Here is a 22,087-nt window from a genome sequence, read left to right as displayed (position 1 = left end):
CCGTCAATCAAGGTTCGTCGGTGTATGTTATGGGATACACAGAGGAAGAAGATAGTAGTCAGGCCAAGAGGATGAAGGTAACTGATAAGGACATGAAGATTCCACTTCAAAGTGTGTCCGATCGAGTCTCTCATATAGGACGAGGCATGGACCCTCTACTCTAGACTTCCTACAGATATCAGCTTTTGGTTGGTGAGCTCCACTTCTTTTGGGAATATTACCAATCCACGTTCAGCATGTGTTAAGTTGTTTTATAAGTATGTAAGGAGCTCTGTCCCGACTTGTATATACTATGGTTATGTTTACTTAGAGGTTTTGTAGATAGTATCATGTATATAGTTTTGGGTATGACATGTCTGTGGACTGGTCGACCCCTATGTATATAAACCTTTTTCTATGTTAGTTATGCAAGTTATGTTTTAATATTGTTACCTATATATGTGGATGTGGCACAAAATGGCCAGTTATAGATTTGATAATAAAAAAGGATAAGGTACGTGGTGTTCGGTTGGGTAGAACTTGATATTATACATTGCATCGGAATGGGGTGGATGAAGTGGAGGCTCGCTTCCGATGTTCTATGTGATAAGAATGTGCCGTTAAGACTTAAGGTTAAATTTTATTGAGTGGTGGTTTGACCCGCTATGTTGTATGTGGCTGAGTGTTGGACAGTCAAGAACTCCCACGTGCAGAAGATGAGAGTAGCAGAGATAAGGATGTTGAGATGTATGTGTTGGTGTATCAGGCGAGATAGAATTAGGAATGAAGCTATCCGGGATAGAGTGGGAGTAGCCTCCATGGAGGACAAGATGCGGGAGTCGCGGCTGCGATGGTTCGGACATGTTAGGAGAAAAAACATTGATGCCCCTGTCAGGGAGGTTGGCCATGGAGAGTTTGAGGAGGGGTTGAGGTAGGCCTAAGAAGTACTGAGGAGAAGTGATTAGGCAGGACATGGCACTGCTTCAGCTCACCGAGGACATGACACTTTATAGGAAGGAGTGGAGGTCGAGGATTAAGGTAGAAGGTTAGTAGGTAGTTTATATTATTCACCGATAGGCTTAGTAGCATGCATTTCCCTTCATATTCTTTGATTTTTATTACGGTATGTGGTTTTGTTTGCCTCAATTATTGTATTTCGTGTTGCTATTCTTCTATCTTTCTTCCTTCCTTGCTTCCTTCTTCTTCTTCTTGCCCTTCCTGAGCCGAGGGTCTATTGGAAACAGCCTCTCTACCTGCATTAGGTAGGGGTAAGGTCTGCGTACAGACTACCCTCCCCAGACCCCACATGTTAGAATCAAACTGGGTTAGTTGTTGTTGTTGTATAATTTTAAGTAATTTGAGGTAATTTTTAAATTATGCGGGTAATTAATTAATTACCAGGTAACGAAACATTACCCAGTTAACTAATAAGTGGATAAAAATTAACAAAATCTCACTCCAAAAACGTGGCACAAATGCCACAAGGCTAAGAATGACTTATAAGTCATTTATGCCATGTGGCTACTCATAAACAAATTAAAAATCTAACTAACATAAGACTTGAATAAGTCTCATCTTCATACATTCTTAGGTTAAAGTATATGAGAAGATCACAAACATTTCCTTCTTAAAAGATTCAAGAAAAACGTTAAATACAGAAGGTAATCTTCGTTCCAAAAAAAAAGGCTTCAAAAAAGAGGATTTGTTGGAATAGTAGTAACGTGGAATTTTGCGGTTCTAGAAGAGTATGGTGCAATCTTTGTCAATAATAGTATACGAAATTTTCACTACTCCAAGTATGTTAAGGTCATCCCTTCTTTCTTTTGGCATGGTCCAAAATATTACAGAAGAAACGAGCAAACACACAGTTTCCATAAATTACTCTACTCATAGAAATACTAGAGGTGTCTATATTCTTGATTCCCCATGAGAATTATTATTATCTTTTGTTCATGGGTCTCAGAATAATACGCAGTTGAACACGTTTATTCGGAAGGAATATTGAGATTATCATGTATTTTTCATGCGTTTCACTCATTTATATATATGCAATGACCCATGACCAGATGGTGTTATATACGCGTATATATGTAAGTATATGTATATGGGATATGGGAAAAGGTTACGACGTTATATACGCACCACCACCTGATCAGCTAGTATATGTTTATGATGTTGCCCATAGTGGCTGAGACGATATGATGAGATGCCCTCAGTGGCTTGATGATATAATGTACACCCATACCTATGCACGACACAACATTTATACGCACGTGAATGACATTATAAATGTTTTAGAATTTATAAAGTTATTCAGATTTAAAGACGTGTTTCTATATTTCATGTTTAATCTATGTCTGTTATGTACTAATTTTCATGCCTTACATACTCAGTATATTTTTTCGTACTGATGCCCTATTTCATGGGGCCTGCATTTCATGCCCGCAGGTGCTTGTAGCCAAGCTGGCGGTTCCCCTTCTTAGGATCCTTGATCAGCGAGAGTTGGCGTGCTCCACTTGATCGGGAATTGCTTTTGATTTTGATACGATATGTTTATATATATTTATAATTATATTTCCATTAGAGGTCTGTAGACAGTATGTCTAGTTGGATAGTATGTGGCCTTGCCGGCTTCTAGTTTTGAGATGTATTGTTGTTTATAGCAGCCTTGTCGGCTCGCCCTACGTATGTTGTACGTATATGTATGTATGCCTTTTTGGGCAGATTTTCTTCATGTATATTATTCTCATAATTCAGCAAATGTTATTCAGGTTTATATCTTAGACGCATGCATAGGGACATTTGACAGATAGGACTAGAGCACCCGTCGCGGTCCATCAATTTGGGTCGTGACATGAAGTGCTATAGATTTAAAGGGAGTCTTGGCCATAAATAGAATTTTACCTTAAGATCTTAATCATTGATATTTATTAATCTTTTTAGGATTAGTGCTAAATGAAAGAAAAGGTTTCACTGCGAATTTGTTTACTCTATTGGACCTAACATTAATTTTATTGTATTCTTAATTACCAGCATTTGTTACAGTCTCATTTGAGCCTCACATTGGTCTTATTTATATTTAAGTATTATATTGGGCCTTACACTAATATTTCTATTTCCAATTTTTTGCACATGTGATCGAAATGGCCTGCTGAGTTCTCATGAACTCAGGCCCAAGTTCCATCCTTGAGTCTGAGGTCACTAAAGATGCTGTTGTTGTTCGCTGTCCGCTGGGCCTAACATTCTTTAGGACCAAACCACGAGTCCAATTCCTTTTCCTTTATCTCTTTACATAATTTATTTTTTCTTTTATGTGTATATGACACTGAAAAATATTGAGTGAATGTTCCCCTCTTATCTTCTTTGAATTACTTTAGAAACTAGGGCAAGCTAAAAACCATAGGTAAAATTAAAAGGAATTGTTGTCTCTTACATTAGTTAAATAACTTCAACATGTTCAATTACTACTGTTTTATAGTTCTCATTTATGCTAACCGTTTCATGGAATTCTTTAAAGTTCAAAAACAGATTCAAAAGTTGACAATCCTTTTCTTTAAAAGCCAAAATCGGGCACACGATATCAAAGTCAAGTTTTCCCCAAAATAAAATGAACAAAGTTGCGGTCAATGAATCTCAAACGATTTTCTTCTAAACTTGGGTACAAGATTTAAATCGATCTTTAAAGTATATCTAAAGTCTACTTCTATAATAGCCCTTATTTTAGTAAAGTTACACAAGTAGCCATTTTATTTCAAAGGTAAAGTATTTTAAACGTAAGCCATGCCTCAAGGTTTGCAAATATAAACACTATACACTTCCAAAAATTCTTTCAATTTTGTAGACATTTCAAAGGATTTTTATAAATAAAACAAAACCTATACTCTCCTTCCAAGTACATATACTATCTTCCTTTCAAAATGATAAGTTTTAAACATGACATATAGTAAGGTACACACTTTTACGCACTAACCAAGTAGTATAGACATTTAATTTCCTAAACCAAGGCTGTCCTATGGAGCTACCTTAGATAGATTCTAAGATGTGTCTAACACCTTCCCCTTAGAAGATCAAGAACCCTTACCCAAAATTTCACTAGTTAAAAGACGAATAGGATAATGATTTAATTAATTTAATAGTCACCCTATTATACCTTTTAATATTAGGTGGCGACTCTCTTTCATCGACAACTGGGAAACCACTAGTTGAATCTTATTTTGACACGTGCAAAATAGTGTGCAACATCCATAGCTAGTGGCCTTTCTACTACTGATAAATTTGCCAAACTACTCATGCTCTCAGCCTTCCTACTCAATGCATCAACCACTATGTTGGCTTTTTCCGGATGATATAATCTGGTGAAAATGTAGTCTTTCAACAATTCTAACCATCTCCACTACTGTAGATTAAGGTATTTCTGCTTGAACATGTGCTGGAGACTTTGATTGGCGGTATAGACCTCACATGGAATAACGTACAGATAGTGCCTCCAAATCTTAAGCGCGTGAAGAATGGCTGCCAACTCTAAATCATGCATAGGGTAATTCATCTCATTAACCTTCAACTGTCGAGACGTGTAGGCAATCACCCTACTGTCCTGCATTAAGACTGTACCAAGCCCAATACGTGATGCATCCCAAAACATGATGGAAGATCCCGAAACACCAACACTGGGGCTGTAGTCAATGCACTCTTGAGCTGTTGAAAGCTCAACTCACACTCATTCGACCATCTGAACAGAGCACCCTTCTGGGTCAATTTGGTCAATGGGGCTGAGATAAAAACCCCTCGATGAACCGGCAATAGTAACCTGCCAAACCTAAGAAGCTCCGAATCTATGTAGCTGAAGTCAGTCTAGGCCAATTCTGAACTGCTTCAATCTTTTTAAGATCCACCTTAATGACCTCAGAAGATACAACATGGCCTAAAAAGGCAACCGAGTTCAACTAGAACTCACACTTAAGAACTTGGCATATAACTGACAATCCCTCAAAGTCCGAAGTACGATCTGAAGATGCTGCTCATGTTCCTCTCGACTGTGCGAGTAAACCACGATATCATCAATGAAGACAATCACAAGAGAATCCAGATAGGGCTTGAACACCTGGTTCATCAAATCCATATAAGCTATTAGGGCTTTAGTCAAGCCAAATGACATCATTAAGAACTCATATTGACCATACTGAATTCGAAAAGCTGTCTTAGGGACATCCGATGCCTTAATCTTCAACTGATGGTAGCCAGATCTCAATTCAATCTTTGAAAACACCTTGGCACCCTGAATCTAGTCAAATAAGCTCGGCAAATGATACTATGTTCTTAATAGTGACTTAGTTTAGCTGCCTGTAGTCAATACACATCCGCATTGATCCACCATTCTTATTCACAAACAACACCAATACACCCCAAGGCGAGACACTAGTTTTAATGAATCCCTTATCAAGCAAATCCTGCAACTGCACCTTTAATTCTTTCAACTCAACTGGGGCCATATGATAGGGTGGGGTAGAAATGGGCTGAGTGCCCGGAACAAAGTCAATGCAAAAGTCGATAACTCTACCGGGTGGCATCGCTGAAAAATTTGTAGGAAATACCTATGGGAACTCGTGCACAATTGGTACCAAATCCATGGAAGGAACATCCGTACTAGAATCACCAATATAGGACAAATAAGCCAGACATCCCTTTGACGAGCTTTAAACACACACTTAAATATGCTCGCTAGTCGAATATAGTAAATTATAATATTGTATCCACATGGATTGGAGTTAAACAATATTATCGTAGTCTGTAGCTATATTGCTATTTAGGATGATCAACAATGGAGATTTATGTGATTTAAACTAAAGTTAAATAAGAGTGTAAAGTATCGACTAATAACAATACTAAGCAAAGGAAGTTATTAATTGGGAGAAGTTATCAATGGAGGTGCAAGACAAATGTTTGGGATCTAACTCTAGATAATTCACTTCTAATGTTTAAGTGAGTCTCTCAAATTCACTTGGTTATTAGTTCAATTGTTTAGTAGAAACTCCTCTCTCGATTAAGTCTCAACCTCACAAGATGAACCAATTTTAAGTACGTGAAGATATTCAGGAATTCGTAATAGATTGGTCTTTAGGAGAACCTCTATCGATATTTTTCCTAACTAGGTTCAATCAACAATTCAACTAGCCTCTTTAGATTACTAAGAAGAATTAATGACTTCAACCAACATTATATAAAGCAACAATATCACATGTTATGCCTCACTCGATTACATGAACTAGTGAATATAGAAGCAATGATTAAAATATTCAATACATAAAAACTAGAGTTAATTATCCACAAACAAGTATCAATATACCAAATTCATCAAACCCTAAAGAGAACTACTCCATAGTTATGGAGTAATTCATCATGACAATGTTTAAGTTAAAAGAAAACATAAACAATCCAAACCCTTGTCTTGAATTTAGATTGAATGATGGATTCCTTAAGCTCTTGCTTCTCCAACTTTTCCTTAGGTCTTAAATATGTCAAAAGTCCCGAAAATACCATTTTTACATTTACGTATACCAAGTAGGGTCGGGCCCCAATGAACAAACCTTCTCCTACGCGAAATAGGACACTTTTCCGAAACTTGACCTGTGCAGCCGCACACCTGGAAGTGTGCTCGCATACTTGGTCGTGCATTTTTCACCCTGTTCTGCCTCTAGTGCACGCCCAATGCGCGACCATGCACATGGATGGCGTTCTATTGAGAATTTTGGAAAACATAAAACATGAAAGTTGTATCTCTTTTACATAGCTTTCTAACGATATATTGTGGAACCTAAACGGATTTCTGAGTGAAAAGTTTTGTGCATTTTACTGGACACTACGCAGTATGCTTGTTCGAATCTTACCTTCGTTCTTAAAGTGCACTATCATCCGTTGATCCCCGAACACGATCCCGGCTTAATTCCTTGGGATTTTACTCAGACTTCAAAGATCTAAATCACTTGAATTCATTTCATAACATCTACATTGCTCGGAATCACTCCTACAAGGTATAAAACACACAGTTAGTGCAAAATACTAGCGATTAAAGCTCCAACTCAGTTAATGTGTAGTAAATTAGAGTGTGATAAGCAACTAAAACATGAGATTATAGCCTACTATCACCCTTCTCGACCATACATTGAGCCTTCACATATGAAATGACCCTGCTAGTAGAATGACCAGGAGTCCCTCTCCACTCCAATTGAGGCAACCCTTACATGGCTAATATCATGTCTTGACGTGATGATCCAAAATAGCATGATAGGGTGACCACCAATCCATGTCCAAGATTACATTAAAATCTACCATATCAAGTAATAGAAGGTCTACCCTAGTCTCATAGCTCTTAATAGTGACCAAACAAGCACAATATACTCGGTCCGCCACGATAGAATCCCTAATAGGCGTAGATGCTTAAATATGAGCACTCAAATAATCGCAAAACATATCAAAATATGAAGCAAAATAGGATGACAGATCTGAATAAGTGGAACCCATATTAAATAGAACTGATGCATCTCTATGGTAAACTAGAATAATACTTGTGATGATTGCATCCGGCAGTTGTGCCTCAGGTTTAGCTAGGAATGCATATAAATGGGACAAAGCTCCTCCATTCTAACCTCCGCCTCTCAGACGATCTCTAACTAGCTAGCCTCCACCTCTAATGGCCTAACCACCACCTCTAGCTGCTTGACCCCCGCCTCTAGCTGGCTGAGCAAGCGGTGGAACAACTGCTGCATGAATCAAAACACGAGTACCCTGTTGTGGAATGCTCCTCCTCAATCTAGGATAGTATCATCTGATATGACCTGCGCCACCACACTCAAAGAAACCCCTCTACTGGCACAACTGTTGAGATGATCCTTGATGACCCGAATGACAATCGTAGTAACTCTATTATGCTGGTGCACTAATAGGAGCTGAAGGTATGCTCAATACTGACTGCTGAAGATGAGACCCATAAGAACCATGACTGCCCTAAGCACCGTGTGCTACTTGAAGGGCTGACTAAATCAACATGGGAGGATGGCCTCTACCAAATGAACCCCTGACTCCAAACAAGACACAAGTAAAACCACTAAAATGACGAGGCCTCTTCTCAGATGTCGCCTCCCTACACTGGCTATGAATCCTCTCGATCCGTCTGGCAACTCTATGACTCTATTGAAAGAAATATCATCCTCAGTCTCTCTATCCATCTGCAACCCGATACCATATGTAAGGCCATCTATAAATCTCCTCATCCTTTCCCTCTCAGTAGGGATCAAGACAACTGCATGGCGAGATAGGCCAACATACCCGGTCTTGTACTGTGTAAAATCATGCTACCCTACTGGAGGTGCTCAAACTGGCTGCAATAAAAGGGATGAACTTCTGCAAAAATAGCTATGAGAAGTGATCCCAAGTGAGTGGAGGTGAACCTGCTAGTTTACCTCGAACATAGGCCTACTACCATCTCTTGGCAAAACCAGTCATCAGAAACACTATGAAGTCGACTAATGTGTAACACCTCGTGTCAATGGTCCAAGTAATCATATGTCTCCTCAAGAAGGTGTACAACCAAAATGAATAGGAAAGAGCTTGGTGAACTTGTCCAACCTCTTCAGCCCTTCAGAAGACATTGCGGGTCTCTTCCTAGACTGTGTAGCAATGCTAAGATGAAATGCTCCAACTGCTGGAACTGTTGGATCTGATATATGGGAGCCATCTGCCTTGGAGTGTGAGTAACAGGAGTCTGGGTTCCTCCCCTGTCCTGAGAGACGACTGGTGCTACAATAAATGCACTGGTCTGGGCCACACTCTCCATAAGGCCCACTAAGCGGACTAGAGCATGCTGGAGTACAGGGTGACAATGAACCCCTCCGAGGCCTGAGCTAGTCCAACTGGTACGGCTAGAGCAACGCGGGCTTTAGGCTGAGTTATGCCTCTGGCTCATCCTCGACCCCGGCCCCTACCCCTGGTAGTGGCAGAACCCTGGGGCTCTGGCTCCTGCCCGGCTTTTGGATATTGTGCGTGTCCTAACCATCTATGAGAAAACAAGAATATAATGGCTCAAACATCAGTGATAGAATAAAGTCGCAAGATCGAGAAAGAAATATGTGAAATTTTCTAAAGCCCTATAGCCTCTAGAAGATAAGTACAAATGTTTCCATACCGATCCTCCAGGATCTACTAAGCTTGCTCATGGCTCATGAGACTTAGGCAACCTAGTGCTATGATACCAATTTGTCATGACCCGAAATCCCAACCGTGAGGCCATGATGGCCCCTAATGTCCATTTACTATGAAAGCAAACTTTAGCAAATTAATTAACAAATTTTAACAGTTTAAAAAGCAAAACAATGATAAAAATAATTACCGATTACTGAAAACAAAAATACATATGATAAATCATAAATACAACGGTCTATACTAATCCTAGAAATTCGGTGTCACCAGAACATGAGCAATTAGAATACTACAAATATGGTCTGAAAGAAATACAACTGTCTGAAACTAAAATAACAGTAAAAACACAATAGAATGGTAATTCAGGGACTGCAAATCCTGAGCAACTCTACCTCAAGTCTCCTGTAGTAGTTGGATTCGAGCGAACTCCTCTATGCACTACTAGGACCAACGGTCGCACCTGCACAAGAAGTGCAAAGTGTAGTATGAGTACAAATGATCCCATGTACTCTGTAAGTATCGGGCCTAACCTCGATGAGGTAGTGATGATGCTTTTAATAACAATAATAATAATAATAATAATAATAATAATAATAATAACATTAATAATAATAGTAGTAGTAGTGATGTCGGAAGGCAATAACCTCATAAGTACAGGACGGGAAAGTCAACAAATAGAGGACCCTAGAATAACATCATTTCATACCTCATATCTCAGTACCGAGATAAAACACTACAGCTACAGATAGCTACAATGCATCATACTCTGTTGCGGCACGCAACCGGATCCTAATATTTATCACAATATTTGTTGCGGTGAGCAACCCGATCCCAATATCATATTAATATCTACTGCGGCGTGTAACCCATTCCTAAGATCAACTCTTAAACGTAAATAACTCAACCTAACCAACAATTGAATCTCAACACAAAAAGGGAAATAAAGCGTACGGAACATCAAGGAACTATTAGTACAAATAGAGAATAACCAATACCTCGTATTCATAAACCTTGACAATTCACTAATACAGGAACAACTAAATGACTCACAAAATCGGATATAGCATGATAAAGTGCAACGAGTAATGTAAAGAAAAAAAAAGGAAAGTAAAGACTTGAGATAATGAATATATACAATTAATAAAAGTAGGAACATATAGCAGGTAAGCAAATATTGAGCGAGAAGTGAATGAATCAATACATTTACTACTAATTGGTAGGTAACAAGGATGGCATGGATAATAAGTATGATAATGTAGCAATAAACGCATATAACAAGAGATAACATGTAATAAGTGATGACATAAAGTTAAAAAGCCCATCCCGCATGCTTTAACCCATGACAATGCATATACACTCATCACCTCGCGTATATGCCATTTTATCACATAATTCACATAACAAATATACCAAGGGAAATAGAGCCCAAGGTATATCGGACCATACAGAATCTTACAAAGGATCAGTCAAGTGTCTTATAGGCTCGAGCTATCTCAAGAGATGTCCTTAGTGCACCCGGTGTTTCATATGTCTATGTTAAAGAAGGTGGTTGGAGATCCATCGCTCATCGTCCCGGTAGAGACTATTGAAGTTAATGAAAAGTAGACTTATGAGGAGATTCTGGTTGCCATCCTTTATATACCAGTTTGGAAGTGGAGGAATAAAGAAATAGCCTCCATCAACGTGGTATAGCGAAACCAGTAAGTTGAAGAAGCCGCCTGGGAGGCCGAGGAAGAAATGAAAAAGAAATACCCTCATTTGTTTGTGTAATCAAATAGTTGTGTTTGAAAGAATGTTAGAGGTTTACTTTTATGAGCTATGTTCTGAACTGTACAGTTATGCTAAGATGTTCTTTTTGGCAACACAATGTTTGTAATGGCATAGTTTGTGTTGCTTTCATCCTATGATGCATTTTTCTGTTATGAATATGTTGTTCATATTGGTTTCTGGGGTTCTCTGACAGGTGGATAGGCCTAAATACGAAGGAAACTCAACCAAACGTTTTGGAAATTTAGGGTGTTAGCCAAATATTGGAACCCTTGATGTGTAAATGAAGAGTTAAGTCACATTAGGTGTCTATAGAGAAACCTAGCCCTCATTCGAGGATGAATGATCCCAAGCGGAGGATGATGTAAGGTCCTGCAAAAGTTTTCCAAGGATTTAAGGTTTTATGGTGCTGAGGTAGGCTAATGTGTTTAAAAGGTTATTAATACGGACTTCTTGGGTTGTGCAATGCATTGTGGGGCTGGTGAAAAATTTGTAGAATATGAATTTCTATAGTTCATTATGTGACTGCAAAACCATCGCAGATTGAACCAGGAGAAACTATATTTTGAGGGCCATTTCACGGTCCAATACACGATCGCAGATTTGTTTCGGACCACATATCCGTTGCATATAAGCATGGAAAATTTTGGAAGGAGATTTTGCAGTCCAATATGCGATCGCGGATCGCAAAATCAGTCGCAAACTTGAACAGGACAACCTAGATTTTTGGAGAAAATTTTGCGGTTCAGTTCCCAGACCGCACATCCCTTCTACATCCCTTCTGCAACGCATTCTGCGATCGCAGATTTTATTCATTGGGGGATTTTTGAGACTTTCTTAACCCAACTTTATTTTGATATAAGCCTTACGGGGATCTTTTTTTGGGGGAACCAACTCATTTTTAGAAGGAAAAATACTCTATGGGGGGGGGGGTGGAGCTCCAACCTTTTACTCTTTAATTCTTTCTCAATCTTGAAGATTCAAGAAAGCTACTCATTAGGTCTTCAACTAACCAGGTAAGTTTTCACCCTTAAGCTTTCATGCAAAGTTAGTAATTGGTTTAAGTATAGATTTTATTATTATGGGGATTATGGGATTGCGATCGGAAGCCATAATGCATCTAACTCAAAATTTGGTGTAAATGAGAAGAATTTGAGGTGTGGTTCTTGATTTGTGGGTGTCATAGGCGTGCATGTATCGATGAAAGTGATATGGAGGTTGTTGAACTATCATGGGTAGTTTGCTATTTGAAATTGGTTGCGGAGTGAAGGAACTCCATTACAGAACCTCATAGTTGAATTTGCACAATTAGTGTTTGGTGAAATGCTAATAATGGCCAAGCCTATGAACGCCTCCCTAATAATTTTTCTATTAGGTTATGTTTCTATAGACTAAAGTTGCTAAGAGTAGGAGAATATTGTTGCAATTCTAAGGAAAGCTCAGTCAAGATATATTGGCTAAACTCCTTTCGTAATCAGATTCTACAAATTCCTCGTAAACTTCAATTATGGTTTGATTAAGTTCCTATTTCTATTGTTCCAAATTGCTTCAATGATTAATTTATCCAAATGCTAGAAGTTTAGCTCATGTTCGATTGCAAACCAGTTATTCTCTCCTTTATAAGAAATTTAATGTTTTTAAAGTTCTTATTACTCGTGTATTGAAAGTCATGATTCTCAAATATTCTTCATGTCGATGTTTTATGATAATCCTTAAAAGGGAAGGAATAAAAATATGAAAGATGAAATGCGGCCATCGTGCCAAGAATGAAGATTATCATGTATGTCCAAGAGTGCCGAAGAAATGAAAAATTGTATGAAAGCTATGAGATAAATATTTTATTTATATAAATATATTTGGGAATATTGTTAGGTCACCGAGGAAGGATGATTTATAAATGCCCAAGCCCAAAACTACACATGTCAGTGTAGGAGTTGATTGAGGGGTGAACCCCCATTACATTATATTGAGATTATTTTCCTTGATTGGGATGAGTTGATAGCTAGCAAGAACCATGTCGACCCACACAGCATTGTGGTGAAACGGCTTAGCCGATTGGACGGATATCGAACGTCATGTCGCGTTTCTTTGTCAACCTGCATATATTGGGGTGAGACGGCTTAGCCGATATGGCGGAGATAGGACTCCATGCCATGTGCATGGTGGTGTTTCGGTACTAAGGATCTCCCAACCTAAAATGATAATGCGTACTTCAAGTTTTACTTTGTTTTAACTTGGCATTTAGATATTATTGATTTTCTTACTGCTTCCATGTTTTTCTCATTTTATGATGACATTCTATTTCATGAGAGTGTATTTAGCTTATATACTAGTAATATTCCATATGTACTAATGTCCCTTTTACCGGAGATGCATCTTTAATGGATGGTGGTGGTTCCTCAGCATGCGAGACTGATCATTGTTAGCAGCACTCTCTCTTCTCAACTGATTTGGTGAGCTCTATTCCAGTCCGAGGCCTTGTTTCAATTTAATTTTTGTACGTTGTATTTTGAGGTATAGCCGGAGCCTTATCACCGGCACTTCCATATTATACTCATGTTCACTTAGAGGCTCAGTAAACATGTTGTGGCTTAAATTTTGATTTGGGAAACAAACTAAGGATGTGGTTGTTGTCGGACATATTTCCACTTTTAAAACTATGAACCTATAATCCTTTTGGTAATTATCAATGAAGCTGTTGTAAGTAATGAAATATGATATTGAACTCTTTCATCCTCTCACTGTCTATCTCTTGTAATTTATTCGCAAATTGTTTATGGGCAAGGATGGATGATAGACACTAAGTAGGCTTACTTAAATTGCATAACTCGGTTGAGCGTCGGTCCCGCTCTCCAAGATCGGGGCATGACATAAAGGCAAGTAAAGACATGGGACAATGAATATTGACAATTAATACAAGGAGGAACATATAGAAGGTAAGTAGATATTAAGCGAGAAATGAATGAACCAAAATATGTAACAACTAATTGATAGGTAACAATGATGGCTTGGATAACAAGTAAGATTATGTAGCAATCAAAGCATATAACAAAAAATAACATGGAGTATGTGATGACATAAAGGTAAATAGCCCAACTCGCATGTTCTAACCCATGACAACACATATACACTCGTCACTTCGCATATACGTTGTTTCCCCATATAATTCACGTAACTAATACGCCAATAAGTTCTAATTCCCTCAAGTCAAAGTTAGACTTGACACTTACCTCTTTGCGCAACCAACTCAACAATCAACCACGTCTTTTTCTTTCAAACAAGCCTTAAAACCAATCAAATCTAGACAAATATTTTACAAACAATTCGAAAAAGCTTTACAAGTTACCCACGGATGAAAAAGGTTCAATATTTAGCTAAGTTGAAAAAGTGAACAAAAGTTACCCGCTTGGTCAAAACCCGAGATTCGAACAAAAATAAGATTACTTATTCACCTCCTATCCCGGTTATGTAATTTGTTTTGAAATTCGACCTCAATTTGAGGTCTAAATCTCAATTCTACCACAAACTCCCTAATTTCTACCCAAACTCCCTAATTTCTGCCATAAAATTCCTAAATTGAATGTTAACAACACATAAAAAATAATGGAGAATTGATAAAAAATGAATTAGAGTTGCTTACCAGTAAATTTGGAAAGAAAAGGTTCTTCAAAAATCGCTTCTAGAGTGTTTGGGGTTGAGAAATAGTGTAAAATGAGCTAAGTCCCGTTTTATCCCTCTTTCACCCAGCTTCAGGTATCGCATTTGCGAACACTTATTTGCAAATGCAACGTCCGCAAATGCGAAACACTGATCGAAAATGCGATCAGCGTCTCAGTTCTCCAGAAGTCGCAAAAGCGACAAAAGTCTCGCAAATGCGTGGAGTCCCCTCATCGCAAATGCGAGCTAAGCTTCGTATTTTCGAAGTTGCCAGTCCCCAGTTCCTAATCGCAAAAGCGACTCTATGGTTGCAAATTCGACCCCCCACTGTCTGCAAATGCAATAATTTTCATTGCATATGCGAAGATTCTGTCCGCAGCCCATGCTCGCAAATGCGATTGCTTGACCGCAAAAGCAAGGCTCGCAAATGCAAGTCGGACCTCGCAAATGCGAGATCTGCAGTTGAGCACCACTAACTGGAATGCACCAGCAATTTCAAACTCTTTCGAACACTTCCAAAACTCACCCGATCCCCTGAGGCTCCAAACATAACTTGTACACAAGTGTAATAACATTATACAAACTTGCTTGCTACTCATTAAAATAACATCAAATGACAAGAATTGATCATCAAAACTCAAGAATTTTCAACTTAAAACTTATTCACTATTTTTCACATAACGCGCCGAAATGCGCTCAGATTGCCCCAGACCCCAACCATGAGTGTATACAAGTTCAAAAACATCATACGAGCTTATCGGAATTGTCAAAGCACTAATCCGAAGTCGTTTACCAAGAATGTTGACCGTGGTTAACTCAAGTCTCATTGTAGGCCAAAAATTACATTTTTCAAAACTTTACGTAAATGTTTTCTGAAAAGCGACATGGAGCACACATGCAAATCAAGAAACATCAAATGAAACTATGAGAGGTTTCGGAACACTGAAATTAAGGCTAGCACTCAAAACGACTTATCGGGTCATTACAAAAACTTAAACCAAACGAACCCTAAAACTGTAATAAATTAAAATTTATCAGTACAGTTTAACTTGTTGAGCAGCTTGGTATTATTATGAGATTACTAATATATATACATACCATACAAATTTACTTGCAAAAAGCTTACAAATAACATGATTTCATGCTTAAATATCTATTAATGACGTGAATGCATGGAATTTAAAAGCATTGCTCCCATTTATAACCTGCCAAACTTTACACCAGAAAGTAGGCAGCTCTCCTATAGTCCGTTCTCGCTTCTCTTTGGACAGGTTATCGGCTCAATTTCTCTTTCCTACTTGTCTCTGAGCTTTTTCGTATATAAAGCAAACATAAGAACTTCTTAGAAGAACTTCCTTTCTCTCTTTCATGTTCAAACCAAAATAGGAAGAGTTTCTTAGAAATGTTTGCTTCTAATTTCCTCAGAAATAGCTTTAAGCTGGTCCACCATTATCCTATATCACGTCACCAACTTCAACATTCCAAAGTTTATTCCAGAGTACCTCAAACTTTTAACAGAATTAAGACAGTGGAGCTGAAGCAGCAGCTGTCAAACTCAACTCCCTGCAGGTTTTTCTCATCATCGTCTGCTTCCAGCAAGGTTGGGTTCATCGGGTGGTATTTAGAAATGCTCAACTCTCGCCCTATTCTCACCAAGACCATCACTTGCACTCTTATCCTCACTGCTGCTGATTTGTCGTCTCAGGTACACACTGTACTTCGTAAAGTCGAATCCAGGATTTTAACTCTATAGTTCGGCCTTTGAGGTTCTTACCGTTGAATCCATTATATTTTGAAAATTATGAGTTCATATTTATTATTTGTTGTAATTTTAAAAGATTTTTAAACATAAAATTTATGCTCCGCATCGAAAATTAGGAGGGCAGTTGAATCCGGTATCAGAGGGCTAGATCCGCCTCTGTACTCTGCCGGTGACGGAATTCAAGTAAAAACTAGTTTAGGAGACTCAGGTAAATTTCTTTAATTATGTGCAACTGTCTAATGCATGTTTGTGCTTTTACACTCTCCATAGACAATTGCTGGTTCAGTGACAGAGCAGTATGATCTAATAAGAACATTGCGGGTAGCTGGCTATGGAGTGATAATTTTAGGACCTTCACTTCATTTCTGGTACAATGCATTGTCAGCATTCTTTCCAAAGCGCGATGTGATCACAACATTAAAAAGATAGCTTTAGGACAGATCGTATATGGACCTACAATGAATGCTATCTTCTTCTCCATGAACGCTGCAGCACAAGGTAGCAATTCTTTCTTCTAGATTTATTGCCCTACTTTAGTGTGTCAGCCCTTAGGCATATCTTGAACTGTTCTTTGAGCTTTGACATTAGATGTGTAGATCTCTGATTTTCCTATTGTTGCTATACCAGGTGAAAGTTATTCAGAGATTGCTGCCAGACTCAAACGTGACTTGGTTCCTACTGCTATTAATGGTCTTATGTATTGGCCAATATGTGATTTTATCACATTCAAATTTGTTCCTGTTCATTTACAGGTATGCTCAAGGACTCTTCGACCAATAGATGAAATTTTCACAACTTGGGATCACCAATCAGATATACTTTTTACCCCCTACATCAGAGGACTATGGATCATTCCTTTTAATAATTTTATGTTAAATACACTTTCCATTTGCGGTGTAATTTAACTAGTCATAGCATATTCTCACTATCTTTTCAGGTTATCATATCAAAATCGGTATGAAGAGTTACATATTAGCGTAGTTCAATTTTGCCTAATGTAAAACACTTGCATATTATCAATGCACAATGCACAAAACTTAAACTCTTTCATAAATAATGTATACATATATGTCTTGTTGAGAAGATAACTAAATATATGGTGTTACTGTATTGACAGCCACTTGTGGTCAACACATTTTCTTACGTGTGGAATGTCTACCTGACTTACATGGCAATCCAACAGAAAGTAGCTTCAGCATAATTCTGCGTCAGCTATCCTTGCTGTACCATGTCTCTGATTGCTAACAAACAAGCTGGACGCACAACTTTGGATAATATAATAAAAATAAAGTAGAGAATAAATAATTCTTATTGGATGATCCATGATGGGATAATCAGCCGAACAGAGCTCGAATAGCCGAACTATGACTAACTTGGGAGTAATGTGCTCTGAATTACAATTTATAGAATTCTAAAGAAGAAAATTAGATGATCACAATTGTGATAAAGTGTGTCTATTTATAGGGCTAGATCTAAGTAGTCATTCTCCTTGAATTATGGGTCGATTTTGAGTATTTACTCAATCCATCTGTTACTTTTGGAAGACTTGTAACAGTTAAGTAAATGCTGGAATTCTGTAACTGATGAGTTAATTCCGTAACTGATGAGTCAATCTCGTGTCTGTTGAGTCAATCCCGTATCTGTTGAGTCAGTCCTGTGCCTGTTGAGTCAATTTCATAAGTGATTGTCTTGTTCTGCCCGTTACAACCATTTATTGTATTTATTGTACATTATATAATTGACTTGTAACTGGTGGCGTAATAATGGTAAATCCCATGTAATCTATGATTAATTAATTCTTTCCTCGTTTGTAATTATGAGCTATTCTCACGTACCTGATCCGGAGCTATTTTAAGATGGTCAGTTCTGAGACTAACAGGTACGACACGAGTATGCTCGGTCCCGAAGGTGTTTTACGTGTCATCTTTGCATGTCATTCTTCACTTTTCTCATAACTTTGCTATGCCGCCATTTAATAGACTAACGTGGCTATTTAATACACTCATGCAACAACATGTACTTCCCTTTCAGCTTTGGGTAATATGTTCCATCTAATATTAATCATGAACTCTTTTAAACTTGTGATTTTATTGGCATACATGGCTGATAAATAATATCATATTTAGTAAGTTCAACTACCTATTTTGTTAATCTTCCAGAAAGTTCGTGTTTATGCAAAATATTGCGTAATGAAAATATAGTAACTACGGGAATTGAATGACAATGAAAATAAAGACTTAGATTTAGGGCAGCTGCTATTAATGCCAACTTCAAAATGTAGATATGCAGTTTCCGTGTCTAAGTACATTTTATAATATATAGGAGAATATGTACCTTTATCTTCTTGAATTAAGGTTACATTTACCGAGACATCCGAGACAATTTAGTATACCAGCAACCATCTTTTTCCTCAAAATTTTAAAAGTAATGATGGGTTGATGTTAGCTAGTAAGTGCGGATGATTCGACTTTTCAAACTAAACCAACCTTTTGAAGTGTTGTAACTTTATTTATTTGACTCCAGTTTCTTCTTTTACTTGACCGGATTATACCTCAGGTCAATATTAAGCATATAAACTATTACCTGCGGTGGTATACCTGTTATATTAGCATGGGGTAAAGCAACACAATTTGCGTTAGAACGTAAAAATTCAATCAACTTACCTTTAAATTCGGTATCGAGTCTCGACCAACGTAAACCTTCCTATTTGGAAAGTCAATGATAGATTCTAGTTCTTCAACATTTTACCTCGTGGTTTCTGATTCTTACGGTTCAATGATTATTTTCGAAAAATATTTACGTAATTATCCGTAGCTATTAATGAACTTCTTCCTCATAGTCTTTAGTTATGCTTCTCGCACCTATTTTTTTCTTTTCCAGTTATCAGATATGGTATCTTTATAAGCAATCCTATGGGTGTTTTACCCATGCTTTTCCTAACCTTCATTTTTCTCTTGTGGAATTTTACAATTTAGCAAGGTGATTCCTTATTTGTTCGTAAAGGTTCAGATCTTTTTCAGCCCGTGAAATCCCGTATCTCTTTGCTCGGACCTGTCTTTTAGATTTCAGCGTTTAGATTCGGATCACCCAAGAACCACCTCTGTTTGGTCTTCGGCCCTATTTTTGACTTTACATTGAACCTCCGTGCCTTCCTATATTTGAAGCCAGGTGCGTAACGGTTAATTATATCATTCTCGTGGGATAGTTGGAAATTCCCCAAGGTATTTTATCTGCTCGTTCTGTTCCTTGATTGTGATGACCTATCACTTGTTTTTCAAGTAAATTTTGTGATTTGAGGCCTTAAAAACCTTTTTTGTCTCACCTCGATGTGCGTGCACAGTGCGAGAGTGTATCCGGAAAGCCATTATGTGAAAATCTACGAAAAATGATAAATTTTGCTTTTAAAATGAATTTAAGTTGACTTTGGTCAACATTATTGGTAAATGGACTCAGACCCGTGATTCGACGGTCTCGTAGGGTCCGTAGTAAAATTTGGGACTTGGGCATATGCTCGGAATCGAATTCTGAGGTCCCAAGCCCGAGAAATAAATTTTTAAAGAAAATTATTTTCTGGAATATATAAGAGTTTTTTGAAATAAAAGTTGTTTGAAATTGATGGTATCAGGGCCATATTTTAGTTTCGGAGCCCGGTACAAGTTTAAAATAATAATCTCTAAAATTTGGTAAAGATCGGAATTGGTTTGGTATAAAACAGACTTAAAGTCGAGAAATTGGAAATTTTGGTGTTCTTGAATGATTTCATGAATTTGGGGTTTAATTCATCGTTGTTGATGTTATTTTGATAATTTGATTACACGAGCAAGTCCGTATGATATTTTTAGGTTGGTGTGCATGTTTGGTTGGGATCCCTAAGGGCTCGGATGAATTTTGGATAGGCCACGGAGTGCATTTAGACTTAGAGAAAATAGTTGCAGGTTGCAGGTCTGGTGCTGGCCTCTGATCTCACAATTGCGAGATCAGGTGATTGCAAATGTGAGGTCTGTGAACTTGGGAATTGTGAGGGGCTCTTCAAAAATGCGAAGTAAGCCCTAACCAGCCTTGCTCGGAATTGCGAGCATTTCTTTGCAAATGCGAAAACCCCAGAAATTCCTAATCGTCGCAAATGCGGCTATCCCTTCGCAAATGCGAGTTCACAGTTGCGAACATTGACCGCAAATGCGAGTTCACAATTGTGAACATTGACCGCAAATGCGAATATAGTAGGTCCTTTGGGTTCGCAATTGCGAACCCTGGTCGCAATTGTGATAGCTGCGACCTGCTAAATCCTAACTTAGCCAAAAATTTCCTATTTCTCACTCTTTCAAAACCTAAACACTTTTGGGTGATTTTTCAAAGACAAGTACTCTTCCAAATCGATTGTAAGTCATTTCTAACTCGTTTTTATTAATCTTTAACATCTTTTCGCATGATTTCAACTCAAAATCGATGGTTTTCATGGGGAAATTGGGTGTTTTGGGTAGAACTTAGGTTTTTCAAATTTTGGGGATTTGGACCTCGATTTGAGGTGCTATTTCAAAACAAATAATATATTTGGGTTCATGGGTGAATGGGTAATCGGGTTTTGGTTTAAAACTCGGATTTTGACCATGTGGGCCCGGGGTCGATTTTTGACTTTTTGGGAAATTATTAGAAAACTTATTTTTATGCATTGAAATTGATTCATTTAACATTTATTGATATAATTAAGTAACTTGTGGCTAGATACAAGCGAATTGGTGGTGGAAACGAGAGGTAAAGCAGTAATTGAGGCTTGAATTGTGTTCGTGACATCGAGATAAGTGTTTGGTCTCACCTTAGCTTGAGGGATTAGGAGTTGTGTCTTAATTGTTATGTGTTAATTGTGGAGTACAATGTGTAGGCATGGTGACAAGTATCTACACATCGGTGTCAAGCATGCCCGTGAGTCTAGTAGTGTAATTGTTGTGACTCCGTTGTGATTTATTCATGCCTAATATGATGATTATCATTGTTGGTTCCCTTACCAGGATGTTATTGTTTAGGATATTGTCTCCCTTGCCGGGATGTTATTGTTTGTGGTATTGTCTCCCTTGCCGGAATGTTGTTGTTTATGATATTGTCTCCCTTGCCGGGATGTTGTTATTATACTCTTGTTCCCTTGCCGGGATTCTTTTATTACTGGTGTTGAATTGAAATGGGAGCGGGTTGCACGCTTGCAATAAGATATATGAAATGGGAGCAGGTTGCACACCTGCAACAAGATATATGAAATGAGAGCGGGTTGCACGCCTGCAACAAGATATATGAAATGGGAGTGGGTTGCACGCCTGTAACAAGATATATGAAATGAGATCGAGTTGCACGCCTGCAACGAGAAATATGAAATGGGAGCGAGTTGCACGCCTGCAACAAGATAAATGAAATGGGATCAAGTGGCACACCACCATGGTAATATTTGAAATGGGATCAGGTTGGACGCCTGCAACAAGGAAGAAATGAAAGTGAATTCTGTGTTTGTTTTCCTTATCCTTGTTAGCAATTGGATTTTTGGTTTCTTTACATTCCTCTTTGGTATTTTGTTATTACCTGTTACTCCCCACAACATGTTTTCCCCGTCCCATATTTAGTTGTAATTATCTGCTTTTATTTTTTCGATGTATATGATTTAACTACACAGGTTTATTTGGTAGTGTGGTCCTAGCCTCGTCACTACTTCGCCGAGGTTAGGCTAGGCACTTACCAGCACATGGA

At 38.1% G+C, this 22,087-nt stretch overlaps 1 pseudogene; it reads left to right on the top strand.

Annotated features, from left to right (window-relative positions):
* Positions 1–15,901: 15,901 nt before the first annotated feature.
* LOC107817765 (uncharacterized) lies at positions 15,902–18,335 on the top strand (annotated as a pseudogene).
* Positions 18,336–22,087: the final 3,752 nt, after the last annotated feature.

This window comes from Nicotiana tabacum, chromosome 6 (genome assembly GCF_000715075.1).
Source record: "Nicotiana tabacum cultivar K326 chromosome 6, ASM71507v2, whole genome shotgun sequence".
Taxonomy (NCBI): domain Eukaryota; kingdom Viridiplantae; phylum Streptophyta; class Magnoliopsida; order Solanales; family Solanaceae; genus Nicotiana; species Nicotiana tabacum.
The sequence above is the reverse complement of the archived record's forward strand: the minus strand, read 5'-3'. Positions and strand labels throughout refer to the sequence as shown.